This window comes from Piliocolobus tephrosceles, chromosome 5 (genome assembly GCF_002776525.5).
Source record: "Piliocolobus tephrosceles isolate RC106 chromosome 5, ASM277652v3, whole genome shotgun sequence".
NCBI lineage: Eukaryota > Metazoa > Chordata > Mammalia > Primates > Cercopithecidae > Piliocolobus > Piliocolobus tephrosceles.
In genome coordinates, this window is record NC_045438.1 from 33,636,868 (window position 1) to 33,647,717 (window position 10,850).

Consider the following 10,850-nt stretch of genomic DNA (forward strand, 5'->3'; position numbering starts at 1 on the left):
ACTTTCTCCTCATCCCAAACTGAAACTCTGTTCCTATTAAACAGTAACTTCCCATTTCCCTCTTACCCTAGGTCTGGGAACCACAATTCTACTTTCTGTTCCTATGAATTTGACTACTCTGGGAACCTCATATAAGTGAAATCATACAGTATTGATTCTGTTTCTGACTTTTTTCACTTGGCATAATCTTTGCAAGGATCATCCATATTGTAGCGTGTGTCAGAATTTCAATTCTTTTTAAAGCTGAATAATATCCTATTTCATCTCTATGTACAACCGTTTGTTCGTCTATTCATTTGTTGATGGTGCCTTGCACTCCTACTTCCTTTTTTAGGAAATAGCACGTCACTTTTTTTTTTTTTTTGAGATGGAATCTCGCTCTGTTGCCCAGGCTGGAGTGCAGTGGCACGATCTTGGCTCACTGCAAGCTCCACCTCCCGGGTTCAAGCCATTCTTCTGCCTCAGCCTCCCAAGTGGCCAGGACTACAGGCGCCTGCCACCATGCCCAGCTAATTTTTTTGTATTTTTAGTAGAGACAGGGTTTAACCATGTTAGTCAGGATGGTCTCGATCTGCTGACCTCGTGATCCGCCCGCCTCGGCCTCCCAAAGTGCTGAGATTACAGGCATGAGCCACTGCGCCCGGCCCACTTTTTTTTTTTTTTTTTAATAAATTATCTTCCCCATTGGGTAAAGTCTGGTGGAAGTATTAAGATTCTCTGGGCAGAAAACAACCCAAACACCTACTTTCTCTTAGAACTTGAAACCCAAGCAACCTGATAAATAGAATAAAAATGAAATAGGCTTTTAGAAAATATATACACAGCTCTACCCAGGCAAGTCTGAATCGTAGTTTTGGCTACATAGAGATGTTTCCATTCTAATTCATTTCCAAGCTTGGTTTTCCACACTTCCCTTGGATTATGCAATTTACACCATGGCCAATGTTAGATTCTGCTGCTGGAAACCAAAGAATTCTCACATTCATCAAAACTAAATAAGGGATACCCTACTCTACAGCCTCCATTCTAGCTATGGGCATGACTTATTTCCTCCTTAAAGAAGGCATCTAGGCCAGGTGCAGTGTCTCACACCTGTAATCCCAGCACTTTGGGAGGCCAAGGTGGGAGGATCACCTGACGTCAGGAGCTTGAGACCAGCCTAGCCAACATGATGAAACCTGTCTCTACTAAAAATACAAAAATTAGCTGGGATTGATGGTGGGCACCTGTAATCCCAGCTACTCGGGAGGCTGAGGCAGGAAAATCACTTGAACCCAAGAGGTAGAGGTTGCAGTGAACTGAGATGGCACCACTGCACTCCAGTCCGGGCAAGAGTGAGACTCCTTCTCCAAAATAATAATAATAATAATAACAATAATAATAATAATAAAATTTAAAAAGAATGCATCCAGTGTTTATTTTTGTAACAACTTACATACATTTGTAGGGACAGGATGCAGAATGTAGGAGGTAGGGAGAGGGGAAAACAGGATAGGACCGTGGTACCCTCTATTTGTCCTGTAGATGAACTTGAATTTCCTTTAAAAACCTATTTAGATTCACTTTTGCTTATTTTTATATCAAATCTGGGCCAAAGATATAAGGCCATAGCTGTCAGTATTTCCAAGCTTTACAATTCCTTCTGGTCTTGTCTCCTCAGATATCTTGGGGGTCTTTAAAATATGTTTCTAGGGTGTTCTATTTTCCTAAGTGTTCTACAATACCAAATACCGTCAGTAATGCTCCTGCTTTCTCCTACAAAAAAAAGAATTATATTTCCCTCAAAATATTCATTCAGTCAGTCAACAGATATTAACTGAACACTTAAAATATACCAGGCACTAGGCTAAGTCTATGGACCCAGCAACAAAAGGACAGACATGCCCTCTATCCTCAGGAAACATGCCTTTCAGTGGGAGAGGCCAGCAGTAATTAAATGATAGGGCAAAAATATGTAAAATTCCAACTCAGCTAACCGAGAACTTTGAAGCAGGATGCCACCTGGTCAGGGATGCAGAAAAGGTTTCCCTAGAAAAGGGTGACTGAAATTAGGTTTTCAGTGTTGTTTTGTTTTGAGACGGAGTTTGGCTCTTGTTGCCCAGGCTGGAGTACAATGGCGCAATCTCGGCTCACCGCAACCTCCGCCCCCCGACCCCTGGTTCAAGCAAGTCTCCTGCCTCAGCATCCCCAGTAGCTGGGGTTACAGACATGCACCACCACACCCAGCCAATTTTTTATTTTTTGCAGAGACGGGGTTTCTCCTTGTTGGTCAAGCTGGTCTCAAACTCCCAACCTCAGGTGATCCACCCGTCTCAGCCTCCCAAAGTCCTGGGATTACAGGCATGAGCCACCGCGCCTGGCCCGAAATGAGTTTTTAAAGCTTAGTATGGCTGGGTGCAGTGGGTCACACCTGTAATTCCAGCACTTTGGGAGGCCAAGGCCAGTGAATTGCTTGATCCCAGAAGTTCAAGACCAGCCTGGGCAACCTGGCAAGACTCCATCTCTAAATAATAATAATAATAATAATAAAAGACCAGTAGACTAAGTAGGGGTTATAGAGGCCTAGAGGAGGAAGAAAGGGCTTTTGCAGAAAAACAGACAGCTGAGACAAAAGTTCTATGCTTGAAGATGCCCTTGCCTCTCTGTCTTATAAAATTTCTATGGAAAAACCTCCATTCTTATTTGACCTGAGTTTTCACATGAATTTTCTTTCTGAAATTGCCTTAATATACCATACCTAATGTTGAACTCACAACAGCCCTGTTAGTCCAAGAAGTATCAGGCTTAGGCAAGGTCCCAGCATCTGTAGCTCATTTTGCCCCACCTCTTTCCCTTCCTCTGCACACACATCATCCACTTGACCTTCACCTCTAGGTTCAGCCCAGCTGAGCCTTACTGGGCTGAGAAAGGAACGATTCAAAGACTCCAGGTTCAAGTCAATGTGGTGGCTAGCTTATCCCTGACACGTGTCTCAGTTCTGATAATAGGTCACTAAGATAAGACTCTCTAAGTTCCCTGAAAACGTAGTAAAAACTCCCTGTCTGGATAACCCTGCTGGTGTTCCCATCACTGTCTAGCACTGGGGTTCCGCCTGGCATTTTTCCTGTCTCCCTGCTGGGAATCAGAGCCCCACCCCTGAATTTCAGCAGAGCCCTGCTGTCTCTAACCAGGTTTCCTGATGCCATACTCTGCTTGCCAGAATTTGGGAACCTCTCCTGCTTCCCACTGTAATGCCCTGGCCCCATTAAGACAGGAGGTGCCCTTCTGCTTCCCCTGCTTGCAGCAACCACCCCCTCATGGTCATTGCCATAGTCATGCTCTCAATTCCTATCAGAGCTCTGCTGGGTGTCCTGCCCTTCGGCACTCGCTTCAGTCCTTTGGGAACATCAAATGCAGGGTCCTGCCCGTTACTGGTCTCCTACAACAACCAGGCCATAGCCCAGTCGCACCACCAGGCCCCAGCCTGAAACACAGCAGAGCCACCTCTCCTAAACCCCTGGTCTAGGACTCTTTCACACTCCATCCAAGTAAATAAAACTAGCTCTGCAAACTGGGATTTGTGAGCTCAGATTCAGATGTCAAAACTAATTCATGATTAGAGAAGGATTTTATTTTCATTGTACTGAAAATAAAGGAGCGTCATTGTACTCAGTATGATATTTCCTTGGCTTCATTGCAGAATGCTATTTTGATTAGCCATCTTCAGCTTGATGAAACTCATACTGTCTACAGAGGGACAGAGACCGTGAGCCATAGACCAGGGGGCCAAGGGCTATGACGATTAGGTCAGGATATACAAAGAGATCTGACCAGATCTCACCCACTTCCCCTCCCTGAAGTTGGCCAGGATTTCTGCGGGGACAGGCTGCAGAGAGCCACCGAGTTTCTCTGTCAACTCTCAGCAGCATCACGCTCCCAGCCCAGCGCTTTCCCACACCAGGGCCCTCAAGGCAGTAGAAAAGTAAAAAACATCGATTATTTTCAGTATTGAGCAGCTCCATGTAAGGAAACACTTAGCTAAAAAGGAGCCTATATTTGCCCGGACATCTTAGCAATCACCATAACTAGGAGGGAATTTCAGCATGAGTTAGCTCACATGCCGTGTCAATGGTAACAACCAGCCAGGCTGGACTTTTTTTTCCTGTTTCTGATCTTCAGCACAATTTGAAAAGAAGATAAGGTAGGTGTCTCCTAACATGTCCCCATTCCCTGCCACTCAGCCGGAACAAAACCACTCAGCCATTTCCTTGAAAACTGCACAGGGTGCAGAAAGGCCAAGCTAGGAAAATGTGCCGGGGAACATTAGTCGTCACACCACCTCACATGATGTCTCAGGATCTGTAACCTAATACAGATCCCCGTAATCTTAACACTTCATCTTATTTAGCACTACTCAGTGACACAGATGCATGTACAGATTGCTGAGGAGCCCACGATCCAAGCTCTGGGTACGGGCTGTTCCGACGGTAACGAAGAAATACTTAACGGGTAGGAGAGAGGGAGGAGGGTGAAAAATGTTCGATGGCGCAGATGTTTTTAAAAACCCAGAGATCTGTAGACAAATAAAGTTACAATGTAAAACATACCAAAAAATAAAAATAAGGAGAAGGAGGAGAAGAAAATGGAAGACGAGGAGAGGAAGTAATGTAAAATGAGGGAAGGTAACGAGGCTTCCCAAATCCCCACACCCAGAGGAGGTGCCCACACGAGCACACACCATGACAGACACTTATTCCTGTAGGCCCTCTACCTGGTTCCACAGAGAGAGTTTAATGTTCCTAAAATGACCAGCCCCTACCTCCTTAACTTTGGTAGGCAAACTTACCATCCCTAGACACCCACACTCCTCCTATCACTTCTCCATGATTTATTACCTTTTTTTAAGATTGTATAAAGCCCCCCAAATTTAACCATTTCTTTGGATCTTCTTTTCTACGAAGACCTTTGTGCATGTAAATATTAAATAAAATTGTATGTTTTTTGTTTTGTTTTTGTTTTTTGTTTTTTGTTTTTTGTTTTTTTTGAGGCAGAGTCTTGCTCTGTGATCCAGGCTGGAGTGCAGTGGCACGATCTCAGCTCACTACAAAATCCACCTCCCAGACTCAAGCAACTCTCATGCCTCAGCCTCCTGAGTAGCTGGGATTACAGCCATGCGCTACCATGCCTGGCTAACTTTTGTATTTTTAGTAGATATGGGGTTTTATTCTGTTGGTCAGGCTGGTCTCAAACTTCTGGCCTCAAGTGATCCACCCGCCTTGGCCTCCCAAAGTGCCGGGATTACAGGCATAAGCCGTGGCATCTGGCCTATATGTGTTTTGTTTTCTGTTAATCTGTCTTTTGTCAGTCTAATCTGCAGGTCCCAGACACAAAACCTACCAGGATAGAGGAAAGTTTTTTCCCCTACCTTCCCTATATGTCTATTCTATCCATTTAAGGAAACAGAAAGGAAAAGCTATTCAGAAGTTATGATAAGAAGAGCAAACTGAAATGTGATATGACTTGGATAAATAGAAGGGTAAAAGTAGAAGGAATCCATTTTTTCACCTTTTTGGGTGGATATTTTTGGCATCATAAAATAGTCTTTCCATCTTTATGGACCGTACATAGTATTTGATTCTGCAATTAATATTTATATTATCTTTTGTTTGAGACAGGGTCTTACTTTGTCACCCAGGCTGGAGTGCAGTGGCACCATCATGGCTCACTGCAGCCTCAACCTCCTGGGCTCTAGCAATTCTCCCACCTCAGCGTCCCGAGGACTGGGACTACAGGTGCACGTCACCACACCCGGCTAATTTTGTTTAGTTTTTGTAGAGATGAGGTCTCATTATGTTGCCCAGAATGGTCTTGAACTGACCTCAAGCAATATTCCCACCTCGGTCTCCCAAAGTGCTGAGAGTACAAGCATGAATCACTGCGCCCAGCCTGTATATTATGTTAATATTATGAATTTCTCTTATTGGTTTTTATCCTTCTTTATTTAAAGTCAAACTGTAGACAAAGTACAAAAAGCTAACTTAAAATTACAGAACAGAGTGCAGAAGTTACTAGCCTAGATAATGAAATTAATCAGCGGGCGAGTTGAGAAGGGAAAGGATGGAGGCCTGGGATGGTGGTTACCATCTGCTTTCCTCATCTTACAGAATAAGGAGAAGGTAGATAATGTCAAAACTCGATAAATCAACAGATTAAAATTTATACATATTAAAGTTATCCATGGAACCATTAAATATCTTAATATATATTTATATATAAATATAAAACTATATATTTATTAAATATAAATATATAATATATATTTTTATATAAATATATTTTTATAAACATAAAAATATACAAATATACATTTTTATATAAAATATTTTATATACAAATAAAAAATATATTTTTACATACAAATAAAAATGTATGTATAAATATAAAAAATGTATGTATTTTTTGAGATGGAGTCTCACTCTGTCACCAAGGCTGGAATGCTGTGGTGCTCACTGCAACCCCTGCCTCCTATTCAAGAGATTCTCCTGTCCCAACCTCCCAAGTAACTGGGACTATGCTCAGCTAATTTTTGTATTTTTAGTAGAGACGGGGTTTCACCGCATTGGCCAGCTTGTTCTCAAACTCCTGACCTCAGGTGATCCACCCGTCTCGGCCTCCCAAAGTGCTGGGATTACAGGTATGAGCTACCACGCCTGGCCAAATGTCTTAAAATATTAATGTAACTAATAAAAATAGGAAGGGGAGTTGCAGATGGGATGAGGTAGGGTACATGTACTGAATTTCACACCTTTCATTGTAGGAAACTGAAAAACTGTGTATTATTTGAAGTTGATGTGGCCAGAAATGTGCGGCCACATCTGCGTTAGTTCTGTTGTGTAGAAGACATAGAAGACCTAAATCCAGAGCTATTTCTAAATGGTTAAATTCTGGGAAGAACAATTAAGGATGGAGAGGGTAGTGTTTAGCTCAACACAGAGAGAAATACTTTTACTTTCATTTGCATCATTAGGCACTCTTAAGGTTATTTTTATTTATTTTTTTTTACATGTCACAATCAGCCTTTTTATAAATAATAATGTATGTATTTACAAACTCCTGTTGCTGCTTTGGGAGTGGGAACCGGGAAGGTTGAGCTCCATGTTCTCCAAGGGTATCCCAAGTCTCTAGCCCTCTTATCCCCAGCTGCTTTAAGGAATCTGAGATTATCTGGTGTCATAACACACCCAGGGACATTGGAGAGAACACCTTCCCCAGAGACAACCTGGAAAGCCTGCTCCAGATGAGGTCAAAGGAGGACAATGTCCTCTCGTGCCCCAAGTGCTGCCGGCTGCTCAGCAGGAAGACCTGGAGAGGCAGATCTCCTGGAGACCAACTTGCCACTGCACAACTCTTTCCCTTCTGCCTGGCACACAGAGTGCCAGGGGCTGGTCTAGGATGCTCCACCTGCCTTCAGGCCATCCATGTTAGATATTCCCATAAGCCACTGAGCTCAGACTTTTGAAAGACAATTTTGGCCAGGCGCAGTGCTCACACCTGCAATCCCAGCACTTTGGGAGGCCGAGGCGGGCAGATCACCTGAGGTCAGGAGTTCGAGACCAGCCTGGCCAAAGTGGTGAAACCTCGTTTCTACCAAAAATATAAAAATTATCCAGTTGTGGTGGTGCACGCCTGTAATCCCAGCTACTTGAGAGGCTGAGGCAGGAGAATTGCTTGAACCCGGGAGGTGGTGGTTGCAGTGAGCCGAGATCGCACCATTGCACTCGAGCCTGGGTGACAAGAGCAAAACTCCATCTTTAAAAAAGAAGGAAGAAAGGAAGAAAGGAAGGAAAGAAGGAAGGAAGGAAGGAAGGAAGGAAGGAAGGAAGGAAGGAAGGAAGGAAGGAAGGAAGGAAGAAAGAAAGAAAAGAGAGAGAGAAAGAAAGATTCAAAGCCCTTGGTCCTTGCTTCAGATCTGCTTATCTTCTGGGAATTTCCAGTATTCTTTGCTTGGGGCTGCCCACAGCTGACTATGACTCCATTAATATAGGGTAGATTCACCTCTGAGATGTCCCAGGGCCAAGCCTCTCACTTCAGGCTTTGTTCATGAGGGTTTCGGGTTGTAGTGTGGGGAAGATATTTTGGTCCTGGGTATCTACAGCAAACCTTCTGAAATGCATGTAACAGTCCAGAACAGTCACTGTCAGTCTCTGCTGCCAAGCTTGTCGGTGCCTCGTGTCAGTGCTGACTCACCCAAAGGCCGGTGCAAATCATCGTCATCACGATTCTGAGTCTTCTGCCAAACAAATCATAGGCCGCTCTTCGGGGAAGAATCGTAATTCCAATTGTAGCTGGCCATTCATCAGGTGCTGGGAATCTGCCTAATCTTGTCTATTGGCCTAGGATATGCCAGCTCCACGCATCTGATGATGACTTTCCCATCCCACACCTCGTTGCAGCCCTCCTCCACATTCCTCAGTCCAGTCTTACCCTTGGAGCGATCAGAACATTCCAACCTCATCTCATAATGGTAATTCATTCCAGTGTGACTCAACAATTTCCAACAAAGCCTTGAAAAATACTCCTGGAATATTAAGGATTCATGGAGTCACTGAATCATAACAAGGTTAATTGCCAGGGATGTTGAAATCACCCTGTGTAGCTCTCTCCCCAGTGCCAGATGGACAACTGAGGCACGGAGAAGCTTATTGGCTCGCCAAGGATCTTACAGCAAACAACTCCTAAACAGAACTAGAATACAGAATATACAGAACCTATAGAAATAGACAAGCATCAAAGAAGTAGAGGTATTCTGAGGACAATGACAACTAATTGCAATTTCTGATTACATATTTTGGAGCTCCTGCCTACATATAATAAGCAACTGGCCTCTATGTGTTCTTAATTACAGCTGTTGGCATTGAGTTATACGTGAAACAAGTACTCTGTTTTAATATTTCAAGCTCAAACATAGAGAATGGCAGGAGAGGGTGGAAACCCCTTCCCTGGGGGACTGAAGGTGGAGTGGGGCTATCTGGGGTGGTTGGGCTGCTGTGTGGGGAGCAGCCTCTGATTCTACACAATTTACATGACAGCCCCAGAGCCTCGGGCTCTGTGACTACAGACGCCAATTGCCTGTGGGAGCAGGTTCCTGCACAGAGCATAAAATGCTCTCCGGAAGCATCTTTTGAAAGTGCCTACATATCAGGTCCCAAGGACTGCCACTGGGAAGTAAGCAGCAGGCGCTCATGAATTTCTAATAGAGGAAATCTGATTTTCATGCAACATCCTTGAGAAATCAAAGCCTGTGAGAATCATCAAGATAGGTAAAAATTTGAATATCAGCATATTTATCTCTTCAGGGGATTTTTGAACAATTTCTCTGATGTTTCAAGTTCAGCAAAATACATACTTCTGAGGTCTCTTTGCATTGATTTTAGGTATTTTAGGGAAAATGCATTTTCCTACTAATAATCCACCAGAAAGCAGCTCTGAGGGTTTCTCTCTAGTAACTCCTGGGGTTCTGAGGCTTAGGACTTGGACTCAGTTAGTGGTCTGCATTCAGGTTGAGTTCAGTCATTGGGATGGAAGGGATACGGTCCCCCGTGGAAGCGATACCAAAATGCTTATCGAGCACTTGCTTCGAGCTGAGATGACTGAACTCTCCTCCCCTCTTCTGCCCCTCCCTCTGATATCCTAAATAAAGGGAGAGAGTTCACAGCTCCTGGACAGTATTCGCAGAACATGTACTGCACCCTTTCCTCAGGATGTATTTAGTGAATCCTAATCTCGAGAAAGATTGACTCCCTGAACTTTAAGGTTAGAAATAATTAGACAAGAAAATCCCTTCTCTGAATTTCTTGTAACTGTCAAAAATGATGAGTAGTGGAAAAATGGCCTCAGGTCAGACTTCTCGCTCTCCCTGAACCTTTGCACTGTATTGTGTATAAAAAGAATATAATGTTCCTGTGGCACGATAGGGTGAATGTTGCTATTTCTGCCTTTTGACTGTTCATTATCATTTGCTGTCATAAGCCAAGGGTCTGATAGATAGCTGCAGAAACCTAAATAAATGCAATAATTACTCAGGACTATTCAACCCACTCATCCTCTCATTCACCTCTCCTGTGCTACAGAAAATACCTCCTTTTGTCTTGGCAAACACAATTTGGAAAAATGATTTAAGCCTTGGCAGCAATAGATAGCTATTTATATTCTATTTTGATTGCCTTAGAGGTTAGCCATCCAGAAAGCAACGTTTCATTTCTGCATTCTGAAGAATCTTAAGGCATCCCAGTCCCATTTTTTCTTTTCCTTTTTTCTATTATTTATATAGTTTTAAATATACAAAAGCATTATCTCTATGCTTCATATGCAGTGCTCTGAAAATGCATTCCAACACTCTTCCATTCTTCATAGAGTGCAAACTCCTTGAAGGCAGAGATTATTTTTCATATTAGATGTATGCCAGGATTTATTTTATCCCTATAGATTCAAGATCAATGCCATGGACAGCATAGAGATTCCACAAAAATCTGCTGCACTGAATGTAATAAAAATCAAAATCACTATAGTAATTGTCCTGTTTCCTGGAGAAATGACACACTAGTTTACAATGAGGCAGAAACCAAATTATAATTGCTATTCTAGTTTTTATTGATTTCTGAGTAGCACCCACACATCCCATAAGTGAGAATATGGAAGTCAAGTGCCCTGGCTCATCAGACAGTGCAAAGTCTGCTAACAGGTGCCTATTGCTTGGCAAGGACTATGGCCCTAAGAGTGAAGAATGGAGCCAGAGCCCTCCGACTGCCACCAAGACAGGTATGGCCTGGCCCAGCCCACTGCTCAAGTGAATCGTATTTAGAAAGTTCATT